Consider the following 19,772-nt stretch of genomic DNA (forward strand, 5'->3'; position numbering starts at 1 on the left):
TGTTTTACAATTTATGATAAAAAAAAAAAATCCTTTACATTAAGTTATGGATGCCTGTTTTCAAGTGGCCAATGTCAAAAGGGGAAACAGTCTCATAATCTTACTCAAATTACACGGCTAATATGATAAATATGTTGTATGTTAACAGTTTGCTTGTTAAAGTGAAATGTGTACTGCAATCACAGCTTTGTGAAAGCTTTGAAACAGATATGATGCAGCTGCACTGCCTCCCCCAAACCTTTTATCCCCATAATAACAAATAATTGTTCACTTTCTATATTCTTATCTTTTTTTTGTACTCAAAGTATTAAACATGCTATGAAAGCTCAGAAGTTACTCAGCGAATAAAAATATTTATTGTATAACAAACAGTGGTCTGTAAGAAAAGGTTCTTTCCAGTGAAGAAAATGTTAAAATAAAAAAAATAAAAAGTGAGTCAACCCCAAAAGCCAGAGTACGAGTTACGTAAAAGATATAAGCGACTGAATCAGAACAGGAAATGCTCTCTTGCTAAGCCTTGTGTGTGGCCAAGAATGAAAGCAATAAACAAAGATCCTCTTTGTGGCTGTACGCTCACTGAAGGCCTCTTTTCAGTCTGTTGCGGCTGATCTGCTATTAATAAAAAACATTTTAAAAATTGTGACCTGCTCTAGGAATGGAAAAAACACACACACACACACACACACACACACACACAAAAAACGTGTAACTGATGTGAACATCACTAACCATGTACCTATAAAGGATATGTGGTCAGCAATGTACAGCATAAAGTTAGTTTACTTTTGTAATGAATAAGGTTTCCATACTACACCAGGCGTATTATTTCACATTTACAAGAAGGGAATTATCAGTGTCACAATTTGAATCAGAGGAATAGGCATTATATAATAATAAAAAACTTATTTCGATTTTAAAGTACTGTTTTGTTGCTCATAACTCACCCGTGTAAAGTTGCCTTTGAAACTGTGGATGTCCATTTGTGGCTTCTGAGCATATACATAAGAACTGATTGAGAAAAGGTCCTGCAAATGTATATAAAAAAAAAAAAAAAAAAAATTCTTAGTAACTAAAATGTCAAGCCACACTTTCCATCCAACTACAAAAAAGATTGCTCATAAAAGACCAGCAGAGCACAACAGCATCTTAAATAGGAAACCAAGATACAAATAATGTAAATATTTCTCTTTGGTATTTAATTACTGCCTATTATTTAGCACATGATCCTTAACATGTAAAAGTACTGGAAAAGAACTGTCTTCCCTGGGTTGCTGTGGGCTGTATACACTTTAGTCTTACTACTAAATAAATATTTTAATCATGTTTTTGAATTTGGTAGAAATGGTTTACTACTGTATCCAATCTTTTCAATGACAAGCATTTGACTACAATTAGATTAGGGTAAGGGTGATCCTGAAGTAAATGCCACCAGGTAAATGATATAATAAATAATTACATAAAATGCACAGATTCAATAAAACTTAAATTGTAATTTAGAGCAGAAGGGAAATATCAGGAATAGCACATTTACCCAGAATCACGTTTACTCTGGATTATCCTATGTTAATAAATATGGAGCACTGTTGCTGAAATAAACAACAGCTAATAGGTCATTGTACTGTGCTTGAGGGGCAATGCCTTCTAAGTTATAGTGCTAAGTGAAAATGCTGAATTGCTGAACAGAGATATTAGTACACCAGTACTGTAGAAGAGTAGACACTCGAGAGTGGTGGCTGTGTGCGTCTGTGACGGGGGATGCTTGGTAAGAGCATGGCCATACGAGCATGATCTCTGCAGTACATTTAGACCACCAAAGCGAAAGATAATAGCAGGAGGCTTTTCTGAAACCTCCATCAGCAGCACAAGCTGGCCTGTTTGGGGCAATTCGTAAAATCAGATTGAGAGTAGGCCGCCCACTTTGCTCCATCATAATTATGTTTACTAATGAATATGATATATACATGGTTATACTGTATGTCAGTAATAAACAACAGACACAACCGCAATAAGAATTCTGGACACCCAGACTGATTTGAAAAGTGTTGTAATGCATCACATTAATACTGCAATCCAACAGGGAGGATAACAGACTCAAAGCAAAATCATTTGTTAATATTAAAACATTTTCTTTTTTTCATTTGTATAAAGTAGTCTTAATAATAAAGATTAATTAGACTGTAAATTTAGGTTTAATGAATGTGAAATTTACATAATGCAGTAAAACCTTTTTTTTTTTTGTTTATTAAAAATAATTGTTATACCTGTGTCTGACAATTTAACTGCACAATACAAACCAGGTACAGTATTACCAATCATGTACAATAAGAACCATTTAACAAAACATTTGGAGGTGTAACCATGGAAAAAAGTGTAATACATTCAAAATAAAGTTTCCTTACATTATACTCATGTTACTACTGTATATATCTGCATATTCTAAAATGCCGAGACATTCAAACAGTTCCAGCTCTTATTGGGACCCTATTCACAAGCTTGAACACAATTATTTTAAACAATAGTTTTAAAGTCTGCTCTGCAGGACTACGTTAAGTTTTATATTCATGAAACTGTCATACAGTGTTGCTGGTATATGTAAGAACAGTCTAAGACCATTTCAAGCACAAAATTGTTATTTATCAAACAGAATTTTTCAATACATTTATTTTTCAATAAATCAAGACCCATGTCTACCAGTTCGCTTATCAGAAATGAATATATATATATATATATATATATATATATATATATATATATATATATATATATATATATATATATATATATATATATATAAAATGAAAGAGTAAAATCAAGTACAAGATACAGAAAATAGTTATAAGTAAAAACAGTAGTAGAAAGGTAAAAAATATGGAGCAGTTCAGTGCAAGTGCAAGATGATGGAAGTACTAGTACAATTGGATGACATATAGTCCATTATAGTCGAGAGTTGAGGTTTACAGATGCTGTCTGAACAGGTGTGACTAAGGAGGTACTGGAAGGTGGTCAGGGACTGGGCAGTCCTGATATCCGTGGGTAGGTCATTCCACCACTGAGGGGCAAGAGTGGAGAAGGAGCAGGATCTGGAGGCGGGGGAGCAGAGGGGAGATACAGCTAGCCTGCCAGAGGTGGAGGAGTGAAGTAGGAGCGTTTGGCAGAGGTGAGTGTAGAGGAGAAGGAAGAGAGGAGCGAGCGATAGCGATCCAAGGCAGCAGGGAGATTGTTTTTCTTCCATTTCTTTTCAGCAGAGCACAGTTCAGTACGAGTCGAGCGGAGCACGGAAGACAGCCAGGGCTGGGGCGGGGAGGGGCGGGCGGGCAGGTTGGGGATAAGAGGGCAAAGGAAGTCGAGGCAGGAGGTGAGGGAGAAGAGGGTGGAGGTAGCCGAGTCTATAGAGAGTTGGGAGAAGGAGTCGATAGAGAGGAGGAGAGGAGGTGCAGAGGAAAAGAGAAGGAGAGAGAACAGAGGTTTTGACGGAAGGTGACAGAGGGGGTCAGCGGAGAAAGAAGGGGTGGGAGCGACATAAAAGAAGAAGATAAAGTAGTGATCAGAGATATCGAGATGAGTGACCGAGAGGGCGGGTGGGGGGAAGCAGTCCAAGGTGAAGATGTGGTCTAGTTGACGGACCGCTGCGTGAGTGGGGGGACGGGGGATGGGGGACAGGGAGAGACAGAAGGGGAAGAAATCCAGCAGAGTGGTTAGGGTTGGAAAGGTGGATGTTGAAGTCACCTAATACACCTAATAGAACAACAGGGGTGGAGGAAGTCAAGATCACCAAGAAAGTGAGTAAGGGGTCCAGAAGGGCGGTAGAGAACAATGAGGAGGAGGCGACAAGGGGAGGTGATTTCAACGCTTGAAACTCAAAGGTGCTAACAGAGAGAGAGAGAGAGAGGAGAGAGCAGAGGGGACAGAAAACAGCAGGGAGAGAGAGAGCAGAAGTTCTGTTCCCCCACCCCGTCCACCAATTACTCTAATTGAGTCAGCCGCGCCCTGCTGTTATTTGGCAAATTGTTAATTCAACACAAGTGGCTAATATCGTTCACGTTCCAACATCAAACCAGCAATAACTCACTTTACAATTAAAACAAACCTATACTTATTTAATTACAAGAGCGTTCTGGTCCATCTGCTATGCTGCTCGCTGCGTTATCAAATGCAAACTCCCACAGTTGCGGGCTATTTAAAGCTCCTATCCTATCCTATCTAATCAATCAATAACACTCTTGTAGGATAGACAGATAGATAGATATACTTTTTACTTTTTGTAAAACTTTATTTAACAATTAAATAGAATACACAAAATCAGTATTTAAAAAACAGATATTGTCATGAAATCATAATTCTGATCCACCCAAAGTGAACAAAAAATTACATAAAATACTGTCGACACTGCAGTACGTAAAAGTCACATTACAGGTACTCCTCCAGTTCACCATCCTTAAAAGCACACAATACACTGTTTACACACCAGGTTTCTTCAAACATTTCTATATTACACATTGCTTTATAGAAATTAAAATCCATTCTAACCCATGTTAATGCAAGCATTCTAAAAATGACGAAAGGATCAGAATTTAAAACATCATTCATTTTGTTTTTTCTGCTCTTTAAAATTGCTAGTTTGGCCTGTCCAATAATAAAATTCACCAGCTGGATTGAGTACTTTCTCTTTTTGCAATACTTAAAACCAAAAATAAAAAACACCTCAGAGAACACAAAACCCAATCCAACAAGCAATTCCTTCACAGCAGCAACCAAAGATTTTAATTTGGTGCAGAACACAAAACAATGGTAAACAATCTCCCTCTGTGAGCAAAAGGGACAGGAGTATTTCACCTCAGGGTTTATAATCCTCACATAAAGGCACAGGCAAACTGCCTTCACGGGAGGTGCTGGGCGCAGTACAGCAGCCTCTGCAGGGCCTGTAAGCTAAAAGCCTCCGTCCTGCTAGAAAGGTCTATGAGTCCCTGCCCCTCCTCGGCCAGTGACAGGTACAGCACACTCTGTCAGATCCAAAGTACTCCATCCCAGAAAAAAACCTGTTTCACTAATGACTGTGGGGGCTCCAAGCAGATGAATATGTGCCACAAGCTAGAGGCCACCAAATTATTAACAATGAGTACTCTCCCTCTATAGGAGATCTGCGGAAGTAGCCATTTCCACCGCTGCAACCTGCCTTTCACTTTCTCCACCTGCCCCTCCCAATTCCTCTGCACTGTGCTATCATCCCCGAGATGGACACCCAGATAAAGGAGCCCACCCCTGCTCCACTGCAGTCCAGCAGGTAAAACTGGAGGACGACAACCCCTCCAGTCACCCAGGAGCACTGCACTAATTTTAGCCCAGTTTACTTTAGCAGATGACAGCTTCTCAAACAGTCTTTGACAGGTGCCTACACTGTCAATATCAGTTTGGTTTAGTAATAAATACAGCAATGTCATCTGCATAGGCTTCACTGGTTTACCAGGACACTGAGGAATGGACAATCCAGTCAATACCCTCCTCAGCTCATTTATAATCAGCAGTCTCGTCTCCCTTACTCCCATCCCATTCCCTACGCTCTTTCTCGGGACAGTTTTTCACAATGTGACCTTCAGTCCCACATCTGAAACACTTCTTCGAGTCGGAGGTTGCATAAATGACATAATCACTGCCACCCACCTCAAGTGTAATGTTAAGATCCTCATCAATGTTTTTTAAAATCATAAACAACTGCCTTCTGAATTAAATATTTCAGATGTGGTGACTTGCAGCCTAAAGGGATTCTCTTCAGCCCGGACATGATTTTTCAGGAAAGGGGGAACATTAGAGAGGGTGATTTTCCTAGTGGGGACAGCTATAAGAATAACTGGGAGAAAAGTGTTATTCACAACAATCCCCTTTTCTACAACCATAGATACTAGCTCAACTGTACCTAAAAAAAACTACAAATCGACTCGTTCATGTCACAGCCGACTACCTCCCGAATAGCGAGCACACATTCTTCCAAAGGGATAAAACCCTCGGCGGAAACTTTAACTCTGTGTCGGCGGTATACCCTTTCAAATGAAAAGTTTGGAGGCGGCCTCCCTCCTGTGCCGGCCATCCTGCCCGCTGTCGCTGACAGAGCATCAGCTCAGCACAGTAGAACTGTTCAACAGTACACTTTAAACAATAAATGCAAAACAGTATAAAGACAAAAAAAGAGGAAAAGACCGACAAACCTGCCAACAGCGCTCACACACAACCACTTCACACAGCACTCACTCCGCCAGGCAAAACAAGTTGATAGATAGATAGATAGATAGATAGATAGATAGATAGATACACAAAGGTCGCACAAAGCTTTTCTGTTCATGCTTTCCTGAAACACACATGCCCAAAATTCTGCATCCCATCCATCAGATACTAAACGATCAGTTGTTAACACAAACACTAATAAACTCCAGGGATGTACATTTTGATACATTTTTATGAACGTTTAAACGTATGCTATATCATAGTTTAAACAATCTCTGTATCTCGGTCTGTGTATAGATATACAGTACTGTGGCCCACCCTGTTAATTATTTATGTATCATTTATTTTCATTGTATTATTATAATTGTATTATGTTTGTATATATGCGGGCGGACGAAAGCTGTCCGCTAGTTACTATTGTTTAGTTTGGATTGGCAGGGAGGAGGTTAAATCCCTCCCTGCCAAAATACATGTGAGAATTGGAGCCTTAATTATGTAATTGTTAATTATTGGTTAATTTGGCTACAGCCACAAACTATAAAAGCGAGGAGAAATCCTTGGTCTGGGAAGAGAGTCGAGGAGAGTTAAGGATGCTACCAGCCAGCGAACAAGGTACTTGTTTTATAAAAAAAAAAAAAAGTGTTTATTTTTACTTTGGCCAGTGAGCCCTTTATTTTGTGTTTTGTATAAACTGTTTGTTTTGTATATTAAAAAAAAGCTGAGCGCCCTTACGCCTCACTTTAGCCCGGTACATTATCTGTGTTTATTGTTTAATTTCCTGGTCTGACATCACCACTGCAGCCCTCACTGTGACAAGTACATATGAATGCAGACACACTTTTCTTTATGCTAGTATACACTAAAAGTAGACCATTCCCATGGCAACGAGACGGGATTCTAAGCAGTGTTTGTTGCCTTCATCTACATGTGTTTTCATCTTTTTCTGCATTCCAATTACATCAATAGCATCGCCGTGTCCGTGTGTTTAAATTTAAGCGAAGATTCTTGAAAATTGGTACATCTGCGTGTACACATTTTTTTGTACGTATATACATTTTTTTGCCAGCAGCTTTTTCACACACACACTACAGTACATCTTGCCATCTCCCATTCAGAATTATAAGAATGTATTTTTCTTTTGTGTTTTTCTGCATTACTACTGCTTGCAACTCCTTTGGTCACTGCAGTACAGTAGTCTCCGGCTAAGAGAACACTCCTCGGGAAGCATGCAAAGTGTTCTCTAAGATGGTGTTGACCACCAGACACAATATGAATCAATAAATAAATATGCATATGCATCAACATATGTTAATAAACAATAATAATAAAGTAACAAACAAACATTAATACTGTCAAACTAAATTGACACACCACCCCTACACGTTAAAAAAAAATGCAGCAGCAATATATAAGACATGCACATTATTTAATGGTGAAGCAACTCACCAGAACGGGAAACATCAAATTGCTCGGCGACTTGTGTCTGGTTCAGGTTTTTTTCAAGAGCTCAAACAATTTCCAACTTTTTGTAACAAGTGAAACAGAGGCACATTTCACCGTTTTGTTAACATGCTATTTTGTAGCAATGAAGTGCACTCGTGGAAATCAGAATACAAAAACGGGTCAATGATATGATGGCGATTCTGGAAAGGTTTAATAAACCAATCAGTGTGCCTCAAGACACTCTCGCAATGACAAGTGACTTCTGAAAAGACTGAATAAACCATTTTAATTTCAGTTTGATGATAATGACTTATCAGGTTACAAAACAGTACTGTATCAGTTGTGAACGAATCGCTACAATGGTAAAAATCATTTTCAACTAAAGCATGTTTCCTTAGGCAAAGTGTTCTCTTAGGAGGTGTTCCGCGGAGCCTATTGTACTTGTACAGTCAGAAGATGCTGACTTTACAAGTCAAGTGGTAAAGTGTAGCCTTTTTTCCATTTGTAGTACTGTTTTAAAGACTTTAGAACCCTAACAATGAGTATTGTATTACTGTACTGTATCCTTGTATTATTCACCAGATTGAGGGTGTAGATAGGAGGTGTCCATATTTAATAAAACCATTGAAAATTCAGTTTTCAGGGTTACGAACATTTCCATTCCCAAGGGGTTCGTAACTCTGAGGTTCTACTGTATAATAATAAAAAACCCTCTTCATAAGACCGAACATGTATTAGATTTCATCTCAACCTCTTTGCCAGTTATTGTAAATCATTCACACGCTGGCCATTCATGGCTTTCTTGTTCTCTCCCTGCTAGCTGTCATCAGGCTCACAAGAAATAATTCATATGATACTAATACACAAGTGGTGTCCTATATCTTCCTCATTCACTTCTCTCCCATCTGTTATCACCTACAATTGAGATAATCCCAGCTATTATATGAGGGTTATTGTAAAGAAAATATAACAGTCTCTCAGAGCTGAATCCTTCCACAGGAAACCAACACCACACACATACTCCAACACAATAAGGACAGTTATTAAAGTACGCCAGGCAAAACACCTCTTTTTTTTCTGATCAAATCACTAGACTGTAGCAAGCTTTCAATTTATAGTAAAGTGAACCAAGTTAAGTATTATTCATTCCATACTTCAAGGGGGAAGGGGGAGCAGGTGGGATAGCGATTACCTGGCAGATTTAAATAATTGAATGAAGGGCTTTTGTAACCCTGATATGCAGTTTTCTGAATGACTGGCTGGGTGGTGCACTAGGTTAATGCACTAGATTTACAGCTGGGTACGAAACTAATTTAGATCACAGGTGAAAAAACCAACTAACAGTTTGTTCCTGGTATTTAATCACTTCCACATAGCCTGACTGCAGGTGAGACAACAGATATTAAAACCTTGGTAAGCAATCAGGCAATGTTATCACCATTCCCAATTTTCTTCTGTTGATAATGTTTTTGTTCTTTGCTTGTATTTTCACATCAATGTAGAATATGCAAATACTCCAAAGACACTGTAGTTCAAAGACATTAAAATGTAAAAAATTGCTACTGCTTCCTGGTACAAACTCACTTCCTTCACACTTTTCAAAACAGTGGGTGCACTTTGGCACAGCAAAACACACACTTTTATTGTTTCATTCAGTGGATGCACATCACAGCTTTATTGATACTGTTTAGCATGTACAGTGAACTGCACAAAATACCAGGATTAGAAAAACAGATCTTGGGGTTAACATTACCTGTTTGTGTTACCTATTTGACAATGTAGGCAATACTCCTTACACTATCAGTGCACTAGAGCAGACATTTTGAAAAGAGCTTTGAAACAGACTTTAAAGGACTGAGTGTAAAAAGTTGTCAGGATGTTAATGAAAAGAAAAATTACAGGTATATGTGGGGTAAGGCTGGCTTGAACGGTTACATCAGACCTGGAAGAACACAGGACACAGACAGGACTGGTGAATGACTGAAAATGCGCTGATGCACCGGTTTATCAAATGAACAAAATAAAAGGTTTAAACAAAACACAGACAAAACAAAACGGTGCGGTGGCCAAAGGAACAGACAAACAAACACTGACAAGTATAGCAATTGCTACTATTATTATTATTATTATTATTATTATTATTATTATTATTATTATTATTATTATTATTATTATTATGTTCTCCTCTTTCTCTCTCTCCCATACCTCCTCGCTGTACACCCAACCCCGTGTGCGTGAAACATTAATTCTTTTATACAGCTGTGCCGAGACTCGATTGCTAATCAATGATTCACTTGAATCTCGTCACAGACTGCACGTAAGGAACAAGCAGCTTCTAGTTCTACCGGGCTTCTATCAGACATCACAGCATCAACTGTGAATCAAACTCAAAATCAATCCGCGCAAGTGCTGGCTTTTTTATTTTGACTTGCCTTAATGAAAGCTCAGTTCCCATCTATTGGATAGAAAATGCTAAACAAAAGACACAGCTGGTCCAAATGTATTTTATTATCCACCAAAACCAGCCAATCAATACTTTGCACCGAAGAAAGCAACCAATCCTGGACCTGCCAGCTCGACTAGCGCTCAGACAGCATCTTTCAACAGCAACAAACTGAGACACGCACAATTCAGTAATATTGGTCCATTCAGATATCTGGCATTGTCCAGATAAACTATAAGACAAGTAAACATTTTTTTTTCTCTAATTATGTATGTGATCCTTTATGAAAAGTTTTGGGACTATTTTCTTAAAACTTTTCTCAACAGAAGGGTACCCGACGAATCATTACAAGTTATTATTATTATTATGATTTGTTTATTTAGCAGATGCCTTTATCCAAGGCGACTTACAGAGACTAGGGTGTGTGAACTATGCATCAGCTGCAGAGTTACTTACAGTTATGTCTCAACAAGGAGGTTAAGTGACTTGCTCAGGGTCACACAATGAGTCAGTGGCTGAGGTGGGTTTTGAACCGGGGACCTCCTAGTTACAAGCCCTTTTCTTTAACCACTGGACCACACAGCCTCCGGTAAATCTAGGTTTTCAAGTGTTTTTTTTTTAAAGACAATAATGACAAAAATGATTTTCTAACAGCGATAATGCCCTCTTGATAAAGGCTCTACCGTGTGGTAGTTGACCTTGACTTGGGACGCATAACTTCAGTCGCAGTCAGCTACCACACAGTAGAGCCATCATTGACGGGCACTGCTCTGTACTCACTACTTTCATTTTAATTGTTTAGGAAGTAATTCATTTCCTTTTGTTTGTATGATTTCTGGATTCCCCTTTCTCTAGTCCTAGTAAAGACATGAAACCAACTTCACTTATAAAAAGGGTCAAAAGAATAAACAAAATTGTAAACATTTAATATCTGGCTTACATTTAAATGTTTAAATGCTGAACCAAACACCACTAGATACAATTGGGTAAAGTTGTATGTCTTGAAAAACTGAAAAAAATATAATAATGTAGTTGAATATTTGACAAGCCCCGATGTAAACTGATGGAAACCCTGATGGTGCTACATATATTTCCTTGAAAACGTAACATTTCCTATTAAGATCAGTGACCTGTATGCTACTCCAGCCCATAGTTCCCCACCCTGGGGTTTTAAAACTGATTTCGAATGTTGAACAATTGAGAGAGGATACACTTGTATATAAGGCTCCTTCAATTATGGCTCAATGCACTTTCATAGTGAAACATTTGAAGTTAGACTCCTAATATCCATTAAAAGCTGGGTCTTCCATTTAATGAAATACAGCATTTCCAGTTTACTGCAGATTGATACTAATTGAAGGAGACTTAAAATAGGAGCTTTAAAATAGTGAGGGTATAGAGGTGTCTATCTTAAAGGTGATGTCTGCCTTTGAATTAGGGATGTTTTATCATCTAAACTATAACATTTTCTTAAATGTTTAGTATATATTTAATTAGTTTAAAATACAATAAAAAACAACTACATAAATACATCTCACATGCATCCATAAAATGTGACAAATATTATTTTGCGTGCTGTATAGTGACAGAGGGAAAATAACTCTATGGTTGACTGCATCATGTATCTTTCGAAAGGAGCTACGTGTGGAATAATTTCGAAAAAGTAAAAGAAACCTGTGTTAAATGTAAATTGTGCAATGCATAACTTACCTATTCAAAAAGCATTGGAACAATGCTAAATCATTTGAAACTTACTCAATTGGAAATTAAGATTACACAAAGCAAACAACGCTGACAACATTTGTTTCTGAAAATGCACGTAGAAAGCCCACCTTGAATCCCGTTTTTTTTTTAAGGAGGCTTGCACTTCATTAGAGTGCAATCCATTGGAATGGCGGAAGGCTAATACAAAGCGCTTTCCCAGGCTCACAAAACTGTCAGAACGTGTTTTTTTCCGGTGCTGGAATTGCAGTCAAATGTTTGAGGACAAGACTCACCCTGGAGCATGTCGAGATGATCATTTTTATAAACAAAAACAACTAAAAGCATGCAACTAAAGTTGAATGATGCAGTTAAAATAACATTAAAATTGAACTTTATTATTATTTTTTTTCCCTGTTTTTTAAATAAGGATTTCTGAATGAAGCGGAACTTTGACAACTACTGAAAAACTAACAAATATTTTTTATATTCCTGGATTTGTGTTCCTAAAATTGATTTTTGAGGCGCTTTTGTTAAATTGAATTCTTAAACTAAAACTAAAACAATGGCTGATCAAGAACGAGATAGTAATTGGAGTCCAGAAGAATTTAAGGAATTGTTAACTTTAGGGCTGATGAGGACCTGAATTCACAAATAGAAGGGACGGTGAATGACGCTGTAATTCATGGGCGAATTGCCGACATGATGCATGAGAATGGATACAACCATTGCCATGAAAACGATCGGTTGACCTACAGGTTTGAAAGTTGTACTCACATGACCCCTTTGGTTGTGTAAAAGGGTTATGACGGAATTATACCGGCATAGATTGAGCAATTTCGTGCTATGTGAATGGGTATTTTAAATCATTTTTTTAACGTCTCCAAGATGGGTTAGTAGCGCCATTTGTGCATGAAAGGGGTATAAGATTAACATCCAGTAAAGGCTCTCCGCGTGGAGTGCAGGATGTGCCCTATAGTCTGGACGTCAGGAGTTCGAGTCCAGGCTATTCCTTTGCAGACCGAGGACGGGAGCTTCCAGGGGGCGGCGCTCAATTGGCCGCGCGCTGCCCGGGGGGAGGGAGGGCTAGGTCGTCCAGGGTGTCCTCGGCTCACCGCGCACCAGTGACCCCTGTAATCTGGCCGAGCGCTTGCAGGCTTGCCTGTAAGCTGCCCGAGTACTGCGTTGTCCTCCAACGCTGTAGCTCTTGGGTGGCTGCATGGTGAGTCCGCAGTGTGAAAAAAAGCGGTCGGCTGATGGCGCACGCTTCGGAGGACAGAGTGTGTTCGTCTTCGCCCTCGCGAGTCAGCGCAGGGGTGGTAGTGGTGAGCTGAGCCTAAAAATAATTGGCCATTTCAAATTGGGGAGAATAAAAAAATTAAATAATTGGCAACGACTAAATTATTTAAAAAAAAAAAAAAAAAAAAGGATTTCTGAATGAAGTAGATTTTTTTCTCAACTTGAAATGAGAATGTTTTCAATATTTAACAAGAGTATAATCGAATACCTAATTAAACGACATTGACATCCATACTTTGAATACCAACAGACAGTTTTTTTGTGTTTTTTATAAATTTAAATAAATTCTACATTCATCAATATATCTCTATTGTATACATTAAGAACATTTAAACCATGTGATTACAAATAATGTGTAATGTCTAAAGTTGGAAAAATTAGTTAAGCATTGTAATCTTTGCACTATGGGTCAAATTCACAAAGCAATCTCTGGAGTGCAAAAAAAGAAAAATCCCCAATTACCTTCACACACAGTATCTACAATAGCTTATCATAAGACATGAATTTGAAGACTTTGAGAATCTGGACTACTGTGTTTCAATATTAAACATTTAGTTTCAGAAATCAAAACAGATTTTACATTCACAATACTGAGCATCGCATTCAAACGGCAGGTAAATGGGATCATGTCCACAAACGGCTGACTACACTATGTAAGACAATTTTTGTTCCTGGGTAGTAAGTGTTATTTCCTAATTGCTTATGCCTCAAAAGTATAGAAAATGGCTATTATTCCCCACAAACTTTGCTTTTGTGACCAGGACAGTGATATTTTGAAATTTACCTATTTCCAATGAGAAAACGGGCGAATTTGTGTCTTTTCGTTCACATAAAGTCAGAAAAAAACAACATATGACTCCAAATTAACATGTATTTATACTAAAGTAATACAAAAATGACTACAAAAGATTTAGAAGTGAGTAGTTTTTCAAGATTTACGATTATACTGTAAATCACTTTCACGAATCAGCCCCCAAATGTAGTCTCCCATCATGTTCTCGTTATACTGTCCTTGGTAGCGGCGTTCAAAGTCCAGTATATCCTGGTGGAAGCGCTCGCCTTGCTCCTCCGAGTACGCTCCCATGTTCTCCTTGAATTTATCAAGATGAGCATCAAAGATATGGACTTTGAGGGACATCCTACAGCCCATTGTGCCGTAGTTCTTCACCAGAGTCTCAACCAGCTCCACATAGTTTTCGGCCTTGTGATTGCCCAGGAAGCCCCGAACCACTGCGACAAAGCTGTTCCAAGCCGCTTTCTCCTTACTAGTGAGCTTCTTGGGGAATTCATTGCACTCCAGGATCTTCTTTATCTGTGGTCCAACGAAGACACCGGCTATGACCTTTGCCTCAGACAGCTTAGGGAAGAAGTCTTGAAGGTACTTGAAGGCTGCCGACTCCTTATCTAGAGCTCTGACAAATTGTTTCATAAGGCCCAATTTGATGTGCAGTGGTGGCATCAGCACCTTCCGGGGGTCCACCAGTGGCTCCCACTTGACGTTGTTCCTCCCCACAGAGAACTCGGTCCGCAGTGGCCAGTCCCGCCTGTGGTAGTGCGCCTTGGTGTCCCTGCTGTCCCAAAGGCAAAGATAGCAGGGAAACTTGGTAAAACCGCCTTGGAGACCCATCAGGAATGCCACCATTTTGAAGTCTCCTATGACCTTGATGCCATCTCAGAAAAATGCAGATATGTATCCACTTAGGCAGCTGGAACTAAACTGAACTGGTGGGCTTAAGGCCCCTGTATTTATACTACTATTTATATTACTGGAAAGTTCTAGAAGTTACTCCAAGTTTACTCAGCACTGAATCTATCTGGAATGTTCTGGAAAATAGGTAAATTTCAAAATATCACTGTCCTGGTCACAAAAGCAAAGTTTGTGGGGAATAATAGCCATTTTCTATACTTTTGAGGCATAAGCAATTAGGAAATAACACTTAATACCCAGGAACCAAAAAAAAAAAAAAAAAATTGTTACACGGTGCTATTCATTTGCCCTTAGTTGTTAATACATTACTGAATAATGCTTTAATAATGGCATTCACCCCCCCCCCCCCCCCCACCCTTCCATAATTTTAATTTCTAAGTGTTCTCCTGAGTCATTAATAATATAGAACAAATGTCTCTAGCAGTTCAAGGGCAACATTTGTTCATCATACTTAAACATCATTTAAATATGTCCTTAATCATAACATTGGGTTCATTACAAATAAAATGGCTGGCGGCTCAATAAAACTAATTAAATGTAAATGGTTTTGTTTACTGCTTTATGGATCTTTTAATATAAATCAGCAAGCCTCCAATTATTGAAAATCACAATGACCTCACAGCCAGTAATAAATTCACCTGATCACATAAAACAGAGAAGAACGTCCTAGAACGGGCATGCTTCCAGAAAAAAACCTTGCCTTCGATATGACGGTGAAACCGCAGGAAACCTAACCTGGGTGTTACAGTCCTTGCAGCGCAGCTCTCATTAAATGACTTGTTGAAATTTTAATTCTCTGATCACATTAAGTGGTTTGGGAAGACAACAAAATCTGAACTGATCATCTTTGGTGGTGTCATCTCTTCTTTAAGAAAAGCTCTGAAGGTCTGCATGTTTATTTATTCTGGGTGTCACCATGGATAAGGTTACAATGCTGTGCAGATGATGGGACTGACAGCTCGTGTCAACACAAGATACCCACAATCCATTACATCAGACAGATACAGAAATCAAAGAGATGATTGACAGGTATGAGCGGCCATTATGCTCCTGCATGTATGATTGAATTACTCCATCAACCATAATCAGATTACTGGGTTCCACTTCAAAAAAAGGCTCAAGCCTCTACACTTTTATTCTAATGTTGTCACACTTCTCTAATTGTATTTTATGTAGGTATACAGAATGATAATTAAGTTGGGCACTTTGTAATTCTGCTCTTTTTAATGTTAGGTTGACAATGGAACACTTCCTCAAAACAAACGGAGCCCATATCAAGCAATTGTTTTAAAAAAGTATAAAAACCTTCAAGCATGTGACATGTGACATACCTGTTTTTAAAGAAGAATGTACCCTTCTTTTCCATATGCTGTCTATTTTTCATGTGGCAGTTAACAAATTTAAATATTAACTGACAGACAACTTACACATTTATGCGCATGGATAATATGTAACCCAGAACTGTATTAAAAAGAAAAAAAACTGTTATGGTGTCAATAACTGCATAATGATGTTATTAATGCTTGTAATGGTATGCTTTAGTAACCTTTCCACCCTTCACCCCCATACTGGGCTGTGTACTAAAACCTGTACCTGTATTACTGCTCTACTAACCACAGCTGTTGTGTTACAGGCCCAGCAGGTGGCATTCATGAATAACATTAAGCCAAAGGAAAAAAAATAAAAAAAATGTGTGCCTGCTTCTTACTAAAGCTTTATTTGCACAGGACTAAAAAGCAGGTGTCCTCAGAGTTAGTCAAAAGCAGAGGAGGTCTAGTAACCTCCCAGAGGTTTTCATTTTTTATCAAGGAAAGTCTGTAAATTCAAAATGAAATGCGATGTGGTGACCAGAGAAGGCGCTTTTCTGCATGATTTGTAAACAATGAACCGGGTGTAAATGACTCATTTCGTTGCACCTTCTTTTTCAAAGTCTAGACTGACCATTTCGTCCTTTGAGTGATATGTATTTCCATACATATCTTCAATGCACAGTTAAAAACATTCATTTTTTTAAGTTGACAAATGTGTTTTGTATTTTTGCCCGTCCACAATTTGGTTATGCCCAATTATAGCGTTTTACTGAACTGTAGAATCTCATGGCAGACCGTACAATATTCATATTATATTATGGTTTATTGTGAAGGCTGAAGGTTTTTGAAGGTTGAAGGTTTATTGTGAAATGCTATACAAATTCTAACATAACACTGACATGGTCGATTCTCACAGGAGTAAAAAGACACAGGACACCTGAGTTTGACATTTTGCAGAAGGTCTCGATGTCCTGAAAACAAATCAGAGGACCTCTGAGAAAATTATCTGACATAGAAATAAATTGACGATTCGCACAGGACTTATTTCAGGATTTATGCTTTCTTATCCACACTGATTTTAAAAGTTAGTTTTGGACGTAAAAAAACCCCAAAAAAACAGCGTGATACCAAATCAGTCCATTACTGGCTGCCCACGGTGGTCTTGCAAACTTCTGCGCTGTTATGGTAGGTGTTTATAATATTTGTCCAACACCTGTGCTCCTGTTTGTATCATTAGTAAAATACTACAAAGGATTAAATATGCTTTACATAACTATACCGGCTACATGTAAATTATTTAAATGATAAAGAAAATGCTAATAGAAAATCATATGTGTATATCAATATTAAGTAAGGCCCCATTTATGTGGCTCCACTGTTTTAATTCTGCGTTTTACAGTTAATAAGTTTTGTTTTGAAAAAATATCCAAATGAAATACAGTCTGTATTGCATGTAAAACAAACTGCTGCCTGTAAGTTGTGGTATTACATTTAGTTTTTTTTCTGTAAAATGGACAAAAGAAAAATACTGTTTTGAAAACATTTACTGCATTTCAATGAGCCAGTTACACACCTTGTACTCAGTGGGACATTTACAACATCCAGCAAGAAAGAAACATAAAACCATGAAAGAACCAAAAGTTGATGTAAAACTATTGCCTGCATTTTAATTACTTTTAAAAATTAGAAACCAAAACAGGTTTATGGTGGGAATCAGCACTGAAACTAAGACCAGTTAAGCAAGCAGCACAGTCTATTTTTTATGTTAAACTCATAGTACATTTCTTACCATACAGACCACATGTGTTAAGATTCCTTCCTTTGTCATATCTGATTACTGAGGCCATTTAAAAATGATACCTTCTCTTTCAGCAAAGGAAACAAACCAAAAAAAAAAAAGAAAAAAAGTTATAACAGAGTACTTACCCCTAAAGCTGGCAGTCTTTACGTGCAGGCAACAGCAATCTTCAACTTCCAGTCAGTTTCACCATGTAGTTGATCCGTACAGATAATCCTGAAAAACAAATACCTGACTGACAGGATATACATGATCTGAAATATACCTCAATAACTATACAATGTGTAAAATATATGAATCCTATTTCATAAATCTTGATATGGTGGTGCTAAAACTGAATGAGAATGATGTTGCTTCTGGTACAAGAATGCCAGATTGCAACTGGTTTGGTGTGTTTAAAAAATCCATTCCACAATAAAAAAAAGCAGCCAGTAAAGCATGCTACTGTATATCATGCATGTTTTACACTTATTTTGTGACTTGTTTTCTGTTATTTATTGCGGGAGCCAAGTATCAAACTCATCTCAAAGAGGTAAGAAATGTTCCATTCTTCCACCAGTACCTGTAGTAGTTCTTTTGTGATTGTGACATCTTTATTTAGGTCTGAAATGGTTCACTTGTTTGCTCCCAGGATTTTTGACACCATGGCCTATGCTCATACTGTGGTTCTCCTGCACACTACCTTCAAGAATATTTTTAAGTGCCAAGTCTGCTGGTTGTTCATTACAAGTGGATTTCACCAGTTTGGGGCTGACATGTTACATAACTGAAAGACCTGCTCTCAAGGGCATTTGCAAGCTTACTTTAGTTGCCTATCGTGTTTCTTGGCGCTGCGTTTCTCCAACTGAATATGTCTCTCTACTAATGAAAAAAACAAAGTTTAAAAGAGCTCACTGTCCAGCACAGTGTTTACCAGGTGACAGTGATACATACTTAGCAACTGAAGGTGGTCCTCCATGTTGTTAATTGTACAGTATCATAAGACAGGAAGAGCAGTGTTGGGTTGTTACGTAGCTGTCTTAAATGATGCATGCAAGAGGTTCTTGAGAAAACTACCACAGATCTTGACATAATTCATCTTTGGCCACTTGACTTGCAGCTTTCATTGGGGTCAGCGCACAAAGTGGAAAAACATCACCACAGTGGCGCTACTGACATTCCCCAATTCAGAAATCTGAAGATCAATTGTATTTTTTTGTTCACATAAAATAGCACTATTTACAAGTTTTAATATATACTGGTACTTTATGATAAATTGTACCAGGTAAAATGTGTCAAGAACTGAATTCATTACAAAATCTTTGTTTAAAAAAATAACTATGGTATAAGCCTTACAAAAAAATTAGAATTACACCTACTGGGAAGTATTCTCACACAGCCTATTGAAAGACCATCTAAAGATTTGAAGAGACAATGGCAATGTGTTTATGTTCCAAAGGACATCACTCTACCCCCTACCATTGCAGAGATATTAATGGTTGAAAATCAGATTTTAAAATGGAAAACAAAGTTGAAACCATAACTTAGTGGTACTATCATGCCGCTATAGTACTAGCTCCTTCACATTGTTTAATTGAATCAAAGTGATTACAAGAAGATGTTTGTACATGAAATCCCACAATTGCTTTTATAGGAAAGAAAAGTGAGCCAAATCCTAAAGAGTTTTAAGCTTCATGGCTATTTAAAGCATAAGCATCTGAGATTTTTATTTCTGGTTTGCTATTTTAACTATGTGATAAAGATTTTTCTTATGACAATTTCAAGTAAATCTAGACCTTCATCCTGCACAGCTTGGGTTTTGGCAATATAATGCCTGTGGAGCAACATGGAAAAGAGGGATGAAAAGTTTAATTA

General features: G+C 38.0%; 1 pseudogene; it reads right to left on the reverse strand.

Moving 5' to 3' along the window:
* Positions 1-19,772, reverse strand: part of LOC117400006 (probable phospholipid-transporting ATPase IIB) — a 151,784-nt pseudogene that overhangs the window by 72,191 nt on the left and 59,821 nt on the right.

The sequence above is a fragment of the Acipenser ruthenus genome, chromosome 4 (genome assembly GCF_902713425.1).
Source record: "Acipenser ruthenus chromosome 4, fAciRut3.2 maternal haplotype, whole genome shotgun sequence".
NCBI lineage: Eukaryota > Metazoa > Chordata > Actinopteri > Acipenseriformes > Acipenseridae > Acipenser > Acipenser ruthenus.